The sequence below is a fragment of the Balaenoptera physalus genome, assembly GCF_965194825.1.
Source record: "Balaenoptera physalus genome assembly, chromosome: X".
Taxonomy (NCBI): Eukaryota; Metazoa; Chordata; class Mammalia; order Artiodactyla; family Balaenopteridae; genus Balaenoptera; species Balaenoptera physalus.
Window position 1 is genome coordinate 85,880,383 of NC_138903.1, and position 13,337 is coordinate 85,893,719.

A 13,337-nucleotide genomic window follows, 5' to 3' on the forward strand; every position below is an offset into this window, starting at 1 on the left:
TCCTGTTAAATTTATTTTGCATAAATGTTATTATTCACCTGAAAATATGGGTTTTATTTTTATTGTTTAATATGTAACTTATACTCCTCTATTGTAAAGTTGTCATTTTTACTGAGAAGCAGAGGGGATGAATCTGTTGATTCACCATATAAGAGAAAATAATGTAATTGGAGTAAGATTGGTGCCATCATGCTTATGTAGTTTTACATTTGTACTAATCCATTTGGTTTTTTTTGGAAATTTGATAGTTTTTTTCTATAAGCAAATTGTCTGGAATAATATCAAAATCTGGTACCTAATAAGTATATTTTACTGATTTGATAATTGAGTGCCTTCTTTATGGTTAGATCCTTAACCACTTTTGAATTTCACACATAATTTTGGTACTATATAGGTAACTTCTCAATCTCATAATTAATCATTGTGGTTTGTGAATTTTTGGTATTTCATTTTAACATTACTATTTTACTAACTATCACAGAATTGATAGCTTACTTAAGCATAGGAGTTTTTTCAGCCTGAGTGAGTCTTTACAACTAAGAAATTGATATATTCCACACGCCCATGCCCTTGGAATTAGCACCTTTACCATTCATTTGTCTGATTTGTCACAGCATGCCTTAGAATGTGAGAATATGAATTTTGGAAGATTCAGAGAGAGAGAGAGAGTGAGAGAGAGAGAGGTGAAAATTATTCCTTTTCAGCCCTTCTAGCTTATCTTACGCACTGGAGGTACTTGTACTGTATTTATTGTTCCTTGTAGATTGAAGCTCACACCCATACAGAAATCTGGGGTGATTAGAGTATTCTGAAGAATTTTGACATTTAAGAAAATTCCTGCCATTGAAGTCTTTTTTTTCCCTTATTTGCTCTACTAGACTTCACATTTAAAGGATTCTTCAAGGACTCCAGAGATTACTATTTATTATAATCACTTTTTTTAAATTGAAAAAGTAAAACATGCTTATATCAAGGTATTAATAATAATAATAATAAAAAGATGCGTGGTAAGCATATCCCTTCAGTCGCAGACTTACAGCTTCTTCCCTAGAGAAACCATTCTTACTGATTTCCCACATTGCCTCCTAGAAATAGTCTATGCCTCTAGAAGCATATGTGTATATATCATTTTTTGTTTTTTACTTCTTTCTGTTTTCACTTTATATACTTGGATATTATTCCATAGTAGTTTGTGTTTATCTACTTTGTTCTTTTTACACATTGCATGGAATTCTTTGGTATGGGCCTATCTGAATTTATTTAACCTGTCCCCTATTGATGGATATTTAGATTATTTCCAGCCTTTTGCTATTGCAAGCAATGCTGCGGCGAAAGTGTATCTACATATACGTTTGTGCACGTAGGATCTATCTGTAGGATAAATTTTAGAAGTGAAATTCCTGGATAAAATGCTGTCTGCATTTATAATTTTGATAGATATTACCAAATTTCCTTCCAAAGAGTTTGTGTCCATTTATAGTGTTACATCTAAAATACATATGGGTATCTGTTTCCCTACAAACTTTGCCTATCTCAGAGGTGAAATGGTAAATCATCCATGTTATAATTTTTACTCCTTAAATTAGGAGTGAGGTTGAGTAGCTTTCCTTCTATTCAAAGGCAATTTTAACCTCTTTTTCTGTGAACAACTTCCTCCAGTTATTTGCACATTTCGTGTTGAGCATTTGTTCTTTTACTTATTGTTATATTTGTATTGAGTCCCATAAGAATTATAGGTTTCATAAAATTTCAGAGTCTGTCTGGACCTTAGAAGTGATTAAGCCAAACTCTATTTTACAAATGAAGAAGGTGGAGTTTGAGACATGGAAGTTAGTATAAAATCCATTAGAGAGTTTCTCAAGGTAGTGTGGTATAGTGGGAAAAGCCCAGAGGAAATGGAGTCATACATTCTTGTATTTCAGCTGTGATACTAGTAACCTCTGCGACTGAATTTTCTCATTTATAAAATGAGAAAGACTAATGTTTAACTAGAAGTATGAGAGTTAAATAAGGTTATATATTTAAAGCACCCAGCATGGTGCTTGATATAGCAGGCACTCAATAAATTATTAATTCCCCTTTCCCTTTCATTTAACATGATGCTGTGTGTGTGTTTGTGTATGTTTTGTTTTAGTTATTGACACTTATTACAAATGTTAATTCAGCAAGAGACTTCCATGCTCTTCTGAGCAGCACATGGCAAAGCTAGTCAGTTAGAGTAGAAACCATTCTTACTCTGGCTGCTAAAACATAATCAAAGCCAAGTAAAACCAAAGTCATGTAAAGGCTCTCACATACTCACTACTGAGAATTCTGCATTTCCATTCCTCTTAACTCTGATTCTCTGAATTTTCTATGTGATACTACTACTACTTCTACTTTCCTAATTTTGAATATGAGTCCAAATTAGGTCAGGAGCACCTTTCAGTACCATTACTTTTACTAAGATTTATTTCTGAAGGGACATTTAAAGGAACAGTTAAGCATCATAGCATATTCCATAACATAGCCAAAACAAATTTGAATGATGCAAACTTCCATTTGTTTTGATAAGTATTGATTGATCTTAACTCTAACAGCTGAAGTTCCTTGTCACTTGCAGTGCCTTGATTCATAATTTGGTCAATAGGTGGCAGGATCAGTAAGAAGTCAGCTGGAGGCTCTGGCTCCAGGCAACTCAAACCACACTGCCCTGGCTTTCCTAGCTTCAGGGCACCACTTTTTCCCCTATTCTGCTGCTGTTTGCCACTCATGCAGCTGTGTTCTGGAAGGAGCAACATACTCGTTGTTTCTAAGACCTATTTCCAAAACTCTTAGACCCAGTGTTCCAAAACCTCTGAGAATTTCCTCCTCCTGCAAGGAGTTTGGAAAGCTTGTGTCTCTGTTCTCCCTAAGTGCATTGTAAAGCATTACTGGTCTGTGTTTCAAGAAAATGTTTCTCTTAGGAGTTTATAGTTGCTTCAGATTGCTAAATAGAAAGATGTTTTAAAATAGGCTAGTTCTGATACTTATAATATTTAAATGTGTAAATGTTTAATATGGGAAAGTACCATCAAATTATACTTTCTATTTGAATCACTTATTCTTAGAGTTGTAGAGAAAATTATTCTAAATTTCCTATTATAATCCAAAATATTTCCGTCTTAGGAGAGAATGGATCTCTCATTTCATTTAATTTGTATTTGTTGGGTACACACTATGTGCAAGGTCTTATACTAAATAGGAGGGAGATAAATGAATAAGGTCTTGTCTTTGCACCAGGGAACTCATCTCGTCATGGAGAGAGAAAGAGATATACTCCACTTAGTCAATTTTTATTAAATGTTAACCTAGATATTTTTAAGAAGCCAAAGGAGCACAAAAGGGAAACAGTTAATTTTGACTAGGGCAAATGGAGATCCCAGAGGCGGTATAATTTGTTCTGGGCCTTGAAATTTAAGCAAAATTTCAATAGGGAGAGAAGGAAAGAAGGCATTCTAGGCAGAGAACACCATTAGCAAAATATGGAGAGGGTGGAGTGCACGCTGTGTTGAAAGCACAGCCTGTTGGGCTGGGACTTGGAGTGAAGGTGGTGAGGTGAATTTCACACTGAGGAAATGGGGTTTTGTTCTTTAAGCCTAGGTGCCCAATAATTTGATGATTAGCCATTGAGTGGGCCTTTGGAGGACAGATAGGTAATGGGAATTCACAGATAGATGATGGATCTTTGATTGTGAATCAATACCAGTAGGCTAGACAAGATGTGACGATATCCTGATCAATATGAATTCTTAATCTCTACAGTTTCTTCTAGTTCCCAAATCCTGTGTCCTCATGCTTATAATATTTAGGGTCTTCTTATAAGCCATAATGATGCTGTATGACAAACTAGATCTCAAAATGCTCTCTGGATTAATGACAAAAAGTGTATATATTAGAGGCAGTTGGAAAAGACTTAGTATTGGGTTGGCCAAAAAGTTTGTTGTCTGTAAGATCTTACGGAAAACCCAAACACACCCAATACTTTGGACTGTACATCATACATGTAACTGTTGGAATTTGCATATGTGTTCTAGTTTTATTTATTCAAATTGATGATATTTGGGGACATATGAACAACAAGGCTATAATAATAATGTCATTTTCCTTAAAAATCTATAGTAATTATAGATAATAGTGATATTATATAAGAATTAAAGTAATGATGGTTAATATTAACTAAACTTGAAATAAATAATAAAATATGTAGGTTATAACTGCTAATTCTAATTAGAATTTCTAGGGTTCTCTAGAGGCTTCAGGAAGAACAAAGATAGCGTGTGTGGAAGTTGTAAGCAATTTCTTTGGTTTTAACGTTGCTTGGAGGAAATTTAAGAAATAAACATAGAAGGCTAATAAAGTTTAGCTTCTTCAATAATATATTTCTGTAGTGCAATTTAGCTTTAATAACAGAAAATTGAGGTGTTATAAATATTTCAAATGCATATAAAGATCATTTTGCAATGCTTGAAATATTGGGCTAGCTTCAAAATTATGGTGGAACTGAGTCTGAAAATATATTTATGTAAAAGCACTTTTCCTCTAGGATCATATTTTAAATTGTGTTTCTTAGTCTTAGAATCAGCTGGTTGCTTTTGAAGATACCCACCCTTGTTTGGTTGCTTAACACAGTCTTATATATTTAGTAAATCAATGAAAAAAAACAAAAAAGTGTTAAAATCAAATTTATCTCTGTCTTTATAACACAGGAAGTCTTGGAATTGACTTGAAAATAATGAGATGTCAGTCTCAGCACACACTCCTTATAAATGGTGCTAAAGTGTCCTGAGAGACCTGGTGTCTTAACAAATAATTTGTCATCTTAATGACATAATATACATGCTTCTTAGTGTAAGCGTTAATATGTAGGGGAACAAACCGAGAAGGCTATAATTTTTTCAGGCAGCCAGCTAAAAACCATATATACCTGTATATAATTTCATCATTTTTATTATATCTAAATTCTTTGGATATATATATTATCGCCTTATCAAAGATTTTTTCATTATGAACATTTTAAGTGTTTTAACTTAATGATGACTCATGTTTTCATTTCCAGTTGGCTTGTGGAAGAGGAAACAAGAATTCATGAGCCAGAGGTCCATGCCATTACTTAATTATAAGAGTCACTAATAGTAAAGAGAAATTGAGGCAGTGTATCTTCAGCCTTCTGAATGAGTAGGCTTCAAAATAGCTCTTTCTTTACATATTGGTGATGGTATGGTGACTGTACTACTACCTACACCATCACTACTAATAACAATAATAATAGCAATCATAATAATAACAATAATAGCAGTAATAGCACATATATTAAGCATTTACTATGTCCCAAGAGCTGTGATAAACATTTTAAATACATATCTCATTTAGTCCTCACACCAGCCCTAGATAACCTATATTATTGTTTTATAGGTGAGGAAACTGAGGCTATGGGAATTAAGAATTATGTCTTGTTTACATAGCTAGTAAGTGGCAAAGCTGAGGTTTGAACCCAGGTTTGTTCTTAATCACTTCCCCACGTTGTAACAATGGCTTTTATGCCCTTAGTAATTTGTGCATTTTGTTGCATAGTTAACTGATCCCTTTTTAAAGCTATAGTTTCACATGTATTATCTGGTGAGATGTGTAATCCTATTATTCTGGCACTGAAGACAGTTCTTTAGAACTTAAACCAAAGCTAGGAAGTTGTATATTTGGAAGGGAATAAGGTTATTTTTTTCTATGACTAAAATTTTTAAGGCTTTTTTTGAATGGAATCTATCAGTTGTAAAGCATTGCTATGACTTAAGGTCTGTCTCTTCTAATAATGAATGAAGGAATCCACATTCATGTCATTAGGCATTTGGTAAGGATATATTAATATACATGGGGTACATAAAGTAATGAAATCAGTTTTTCATGGGGCTCCTTTGAGGTTAAGCTTTATAACATTATAGACACCTTGTGCTATTTTAATATGACACTTTTTAGCTATGAGTTAGTGAGACTGTCTCTCCCCATTTCGGTAATTTTTGCTTATATACATTCTATGGATTAGGCACAATAACAGGTGTTCAGTTGATAGCATTTACAATTCACACAGATAATCATTCTCATTTAGAATTATTGTTCTAGCTAAATTAGTTTTATTTTGGCAAATAGAAATTATTTACATGGAAATCCCATGGAATTTTTTCACACAGCTACATAAAACTATAATGGGGTGTGTTTTGGTCCAACTGTATATTGATGGCAGTTATACCAGTTCCAGACTATATATTTTACGTGATATAAGAAGTAAGGGCAAGAGGTTTCTCTAATTTGTTTAAGAGAAATATATTTAATTTAGGGACGTGCAAATCTGGTAGCTTTTCTGAGGCATTATATATAAGTAATTCTTTGGTCAATTAGTCCTTGTTGGTAAGAGTAAATTTAATTCTTTATTTTTAATAGGTTATTCAGTAATATCTGGGTGTTATCTTGTTTTCATTAATTTTAAACTATGTTTTTTGGTATCATTATTATAATTTTCATTCATATCATTGTTTTTTGGTTTTTGATTTGCTTATGTTTTTATTTTTTCCAGTTTTATTGCAATATAATTGACATATAACATTGGGTAAGTTTAGGGTGTACCACATAATGATTTGATATATGTATATATTGCAAAATGATTACCACAATAAGTTTAGTTAACATCCCTCAACTCACATAGTTAGAAACTTTTTTTCCTTGTGAGGGGAACTTTTAAGATTTACTCTTAGCAACTCTCAAATATACAATACAGTATATCGTTCACTATAGTCACCATGCTGTACATTACATCACCAAAACTTATTTATTTTATAACTGGAAATTTGTACCTTTTGTGCATCTTCACCCAATTCCCCTACCCCCATCCCCTGCCTCTGACAACCACAATGCTCATCTCTGTTTCTATGAGCATATCATTATTTTAAAACAATGTTTAACATCTTATAGGTGTGTTGATTGAGTAGTGAGCTAAATTTTGTTATTTAGTGCCCTCCAGATACTGTACAGGAGATGACTCAAGAAATTAAAAATTATAACTTAAAAATATCAGTTCCATTTTAACACATGTTCCTAGGAATACAGTTACACTTGAAAATGGCTTCACATTTTTGTGGAAGTTGGAAGAATTTTAACTTTTTATTTTTTTTTTATTTATTTATTTATTTTATTTTATTGTTGTGGATAATGTTAGTTGCCTATAGCTATTGATACATAACGAATTATCCCCAAATTTAGCAACTTAAATGAACACACATTTATTTTCTCACAGTTTCTGGAATCGGGGCAGGTCTGTCACAAGGCTGCATGTGAGGTGTTGTCAGGGTTGTGATCTAATCTGAAGGCTTGAGTGGAGGATGATTTATGTTCACCCATATGATTTTTGACAGCATTCTGTTCCTCTAGGGCTATTGGACTGAGGGCCACCATTCGTCTTTGCTGGCTTTTATCCAGAGGCTGCCCTCAGTTCCTTGCCTCATGGGCCTCTCAGTAATGCAGCTGACAAAAGGCAGTTTGCTTCATCAAATTGTGCACACCCAGAAGAAGTGAATAGAGAATAGAAGCAAAAGGGAAGTCACAGTCTTTTGTAGCCCGATTTCATCATTGGAAGCAATTAACTAGGTCCAGGCTTCACACAGGGGGAGGAAATTTACTCAAGGGCATGAATACCAGGAGGCAGGGAGCATTTGGGAGCCATTTCAGAAGCTGCCTGCCACATGGATATATACAATTTGATTTCTCAGTAATTACAAATGCTATGACATCTCTCTTCTTGATGACTTCAACAGAATCCTAAGTGGTCTCTCTGCCTTCAGTCCTCTTTCCTTGTGATCAGTTTTCTACAACCTAATCAGAATTGTCTTTCTAAAGTATAAATTATCATGGCACTCCTATGCTTGGAACATTTCACTGACCACCCATTGTCTCCTAGGGAATATCTAAACTCATGCATTTCAAGGTCATTTGCCTCTTCACTCCCCCTAAAACATCCTCAGACTGGACTCTTTTGTTCCTGGAACAGAGATGCTTACAAGGCTTTGCAACTTCTCTCTGAACCTTCACCAATTCTTCATTTAGCTTCTGTTTATATGACACTTCTGTCAGAATGCAGTCTTCATAATATATTATAACTGTCTTCATCCATTTGACTCCCCATCAGACACTGGACTTCTTGCAGGCAGGAAGAAGTGTTTCCATTTTGTTTACTGTTTTTTCCCAGTATGTAGTATAGCTTCTGGCAAGTATAAGTGTGTTTGATGAACACACAAGAGAATTACAGTTATGTGTACTTAGTTTCATAGTACCAAGCAAATAAAATAAAGTATGGGTGCTAACCCAAAGTTTAGGCACATAGTAAGAAGTGTGTGTGTATTTAATGATTCATTCGGTGATATATATAATAGAACCTGTTTTTCGAAAATCCTTCTTGTAACTGATTAAATACCAGAGATCTACATAATTGAATCTGGCTGTGGTAGTTTGTTAAAGTTATTTTGCCATTTAAGTTCCTATGATTTAGTATTTCACTTCATTTAGGTGTGTGTGCGTATACTACCAAAGATTTTTGTTGAAATTTTCAAAAGTGAAAGCCAGATTTTTTTCATAGTGGCCTGTGGTTATTTAGTCAATAAATTTTTAAAATTTATGGTTGGCTCACTTAAATAAACAGAAGTTTAGTGTGCTAAAGTGAATGTCTATTTCATGATTTGTTGTTTGATTCTAAGGAAACTACTTAGTTTCTTATTGTCTCTAAACAACTATAAAGTAGAATAATGATCAGTAAAATAGAAAAACCATCAATCGAAAACTTGTGAGAATGAAGATAAATACATATCACAGACTCAACAAAACTGACAATTTTAACAATTACAAATGTTAATATCTGTTGTGCACTTACTATATGCCAGATTCTTTGTTAAGTGTTTTCCGTGGATTATTTCATTTAATTTTTTCATCTATCCTATGCTGTAGGTACTATATGATTGTAGCCATTTTACAGATGAACAAAGTGGAGGTAGAAATCAAGCTCAAGCAGGATGATTCCGCAGCCCATGTGCTTCACCACTGCTTTGTTTACTCTGTGGGCAAAGTCATGGAGATAGGGTGCATTAGAGCGAGACTGAATCCACAGCCTGTGCTTTTCAACACCACTGCATCTCTCTGTAGTATGATTGTGCCAATTAAAGCTCTATTATCAAAAACCTCATTTCAAGATCCGCTTGTCTGTCCCACAGGACAAGGATAGGCTATTTATGTGATCTTGCCCTTTTAAGTACTTTATTCTTGTGCACTCAATGCTACCTAGCTTATGTAGAGTATTAATGTATTTCTATTAATACGACCCAGTAAAATTATACTCATAAAGTGACAGAACTGAATGAATCAGTTTGCCCACTAAACAAACAAACAAACAAAATGTACATATGGTGTGTTGAAAAACATAGCTCCCAATATAAAACCAATCTAGAAAGAGTGACAATATATTGAAGTTCCTAGCCACTCTTGGCTAGGTTCTCCACATATGTGTGGTGTGCCTTTAGTTTATCCAGTGACCCAGTACTAATACTAGTCTGATGTTTCCCTGCCTCCCCAGCACCATTACCTCATGCTCTTTGTCATGTGTTAACACTGGCTTAAGGATCATATTTTTAATTTAAATTAATTTTATAGGAGCCTAAACAAACTATGTGATGCATTCAAATGGCAGATATAACTCTTGTGAATTATCAATGTTCCCTCCATGTGAATGGCTTACTGAGAGGTGACTGTGTCTGGCTTCACGTGATAAGAATAGACTGATAACATGCTCCTGGCAATGTGTGAGCAATGTGATGTTTCCTAGCATGTAATTGCTTTTAATAGAAGGCAGCAAAAGTAACTACTCTTTGACATGTGATGCTATTAGGATATTTGTAGTTGTCTTTGAAAAGAGAAACTAGTGTGATTAGGTACCTTTTGTTCCATTAACAGCAATAATAAAGATGCTATCACTCCTCTCCTAGGTTTTACTTACTATTTGCTCTTTCAGTACCAATCAGATCACATTCTTGTTAATTATTGGCATTTCTATTCTATTTCACATGCTTTCGTTTTCTCAATGCTGACAATTTAAGTATTTTAATAATTTATTGTATTATCAAACGTTAATATATCTGTATGATGGATCAGAATATGGTTCTAAAATCCTTGTATCATAGTTTTATAGCCATTCATTGTATAAGTAATATTATCATTTGGCATTACACAGCTTCTTAATCCACTTTAGGGCATAAACTGAACACATATAAAGGTAAAATCATAGGAAATTAATTTCATAGATTTGAAGCAGGATTTGGGGACACATCTAGCCCTTTTAAAATTATTTCCGACGGAGATATAGTTTAGCTAAGGGATTCCTTTAGAATGTAAAATTCCTTACAAATTTAAAATTTTTTATCCTTTCCTGAGATGACTTCTAATTAGCCATGGTGTTTGTTAGGTTCACTTATATATAACCTATGAAAGCAGTGAGATTTTTCATATTATTTTCTGCTTGTTGTTTGGTTTACTAATGTTGTCTGTCATCGTATAAAAAGATGATGCTAACTACCATAATTAATAGGGCATGAAACTATTTTGATTTCCAGCGGTAAGAATGTTTTTAAACTGATCATTTCACCTATTTTTGCCTAATGTTTCTTATGACCAGTGATACTCATTTATGATGACAGTGGGTTAGGGGTAGAGTTTGTGCCCATGGTGCACAAACAAGGTCACTGACTCAGTAAGCCTTGAACTCATGATCTTGGTGTGGTGTTATAACCAATTTAAACAATATGATGACAAAGATAACTGTCAACTATTTTAAACAGCTTTTTCTATAGTAGATATGAACTTGATAGCGTCTGCTTTCTGCGGTAGCAGTGCCTGACAACAGCTTCATACTGTAGGGTTCTTGAATTGTTTAATATTGAAGACTTACAAAAGTGCTTTTTAGGACTTTCCTGGTGGCGCAGTGGTTGAGAATCTGCCTGCTAATGCAGGGGACACGGGTTCGAGTCCTGGTCTAGGAAGATCCCACATGCTGCAGAGCAGCTAGGCCCGTGAGCCACAACTACTGAGCCTGCGCGTCTGGAGCCTGTGCTCCGCAACAAGAGAGGCCGCGATAGTGAGAGGCCCGCGCACGGCGATGAAGAGCGGCCCCCGCTTGCCACAACTAGAGAAAGCCCTCGCACAGAAACGAAGACCCAACGCAGCCAAAAATAAATAAATAAATAATTTTTTTTTTAAAAAAAAGTGCTTTTTAAATTTAGTACCTTACCAGATCAGGATATAACCATATATTATTAATCTTGTAGAAAAAAAAGGCAAGCCAATTAATTCTTAATTTTGCTATTTTCAGGGACATAACTGAATATATTTTAACTAAGCTTTTTTTGAGAGAGATAGTAACTTGTACAAAGCCTTTTCATCATTATCCTAATATTATGGTATCATTTTCACTTTGTTTCAGTGATAGTCTACATTTCTTCATACCTTCAGAGACATCGAGGCAATTGTTTATTGTTATCAGCTATTATTATCATCTCTCTTAAATTTTATAATTTTTTCAAAATACCATTATCAGTTTCCTTGGTGGGCAGATTATATTTGTGCCTTGATGTTTATGTATTGCATAATATTTGCTTGGGAGTTATTACCAATAAATAAGTTTTAGACTAGACCTTAGTTAGGATCTAATAAAGTAGTAGTCTTAAGAGTTTGCTCTGATTTTTATGAATATTACAAGTGACTACAAATGGCTAATCTTTTTTTTTTTATAATTTAGTATTTATGAGATGTATGTGACAGCTTTCAGTTATCTGCTTTAATAAAGTAGAATGAATGTATGGAACTGTTGGGGGTATAATTGGAAGGTAAAGGCAATTAAATGTTTTTATAGTGGTCTTTTTCTTACATTTCAGTATCTTTAGCTCAGGCCTATTTGTGGTTTTTTGGATTAGGAGTAAGAAACAAAAGAAGCTGTGAAAACAACTGTCCTTTGGCAAGATCTACTAGGGCTTGTTTAAAGACTTTTCAAAGATAATTTTTAAACCCTTGTTAGCAGAGAGAAAAATGTGCTCTTAGCCTTTGGAAAACCCATATTGGTCCTGTCTCATACCTTAAGTTTCTTCTAGAGTGCACATTACAGAAAACTGTGTATCTACTATTGAATTTCTTTATGGTCATAAGGATTACAATGGGTTTGTCCTGTTTGGGGTGCTATTTTAAGTTGTAAGACTCTCTTTCTGTAGATTGTCTTAATTCCTCCATCTCCATTTTTTGTCTCTTGTAGCAACAGCGATATTGTTGGTAAGGGTCCAACAAACACCTCAGGATTGATATGGTTAGAATTGCAATAAATACATGTAAAATGAATTCATTCATGAACTGTGGTAGATTCAGTCTGGTCTGTGAGTGTTCTGTTGGCTGGTTACCAAGGGTACTCTGCATTTCTTAGCCACTCAGCAGTTGACAACCACGAACATACATGTGAACTAGAACTTCAGTGTTTATCTAATGGGAGAATATGGATATAGTGACAGAGAAGAGTTGATTCAAAAAGTGTTTGTTACATACCATACATTCTTCTGAACTTTTTATATATATGAAATCATTTCATTAATCCTCAGGAAAGAAAACCTATGAGATGATGTTCTTATCTCCAGTTCTATAGATGAAATAACTGAGTCACAGGAAGATTAAGTGGCTTGCCCAAAGGTGACAAGGGTAGAAGATAGCAAAGTTGAGCTTGAACCCAGTGCCCTTACTTATGCTACAAACTGCCAGGTTCCAGTTCATTTATGTAAGTGGTTCAGTCAGTCATATAACCGGTAATCTAGGTTCCTTTTATTCATTTATGAAGTATATATCATAGAAACCACATTCCACTTCCACTGGCCCGATACATGCCTATGCAGGTCTGGGGTTTATCTGGAAGCCAGAATGGGTGTGACAGCAGGGAAGAGAGTTAGTCTGGTTCAGTGATAGACGCTAGCTGTGGGAGAATTTCCAGACTATCCACATTTCTGAGTTGCTTCTGTGTCTGAACAATATTATTCTTTCTTGGCATCTAAGTGTCCTTGTTTTAGAATCAAATCTTGAAGTGGCATTTGCAACTTGAGGAGGACATGAAAAACTCTTAACAGCAGTTGCTGCTGTTGTTTTAAGCCCTCCAACTGTGTATTAATTCTTAACAAAAAGTCTTTCCTACTGTAACTGCTCTGTAGGAAGGGTTTCAGAATTCCTTTATTAGGAATTACTGCAAAATGTTTTGCAAGTTTATT

The 13,337-nt window shown here is 34.4% G+C and overlaps 1 protein-coding gene across 7 annotated transcripts in view; it reads left to right on the forward strand.

The window, feature by feature from the left end:
* DIAPH2 (diaphanous related formin 2) overlaps positions 1-13,337 on the forward strand; it is an 865,471-nt gene that overhangs the window by 293,581 nt on the left and 558,553 nt on the right. The gene's annotated exons all lie outside the window — the stretch shown is intronic.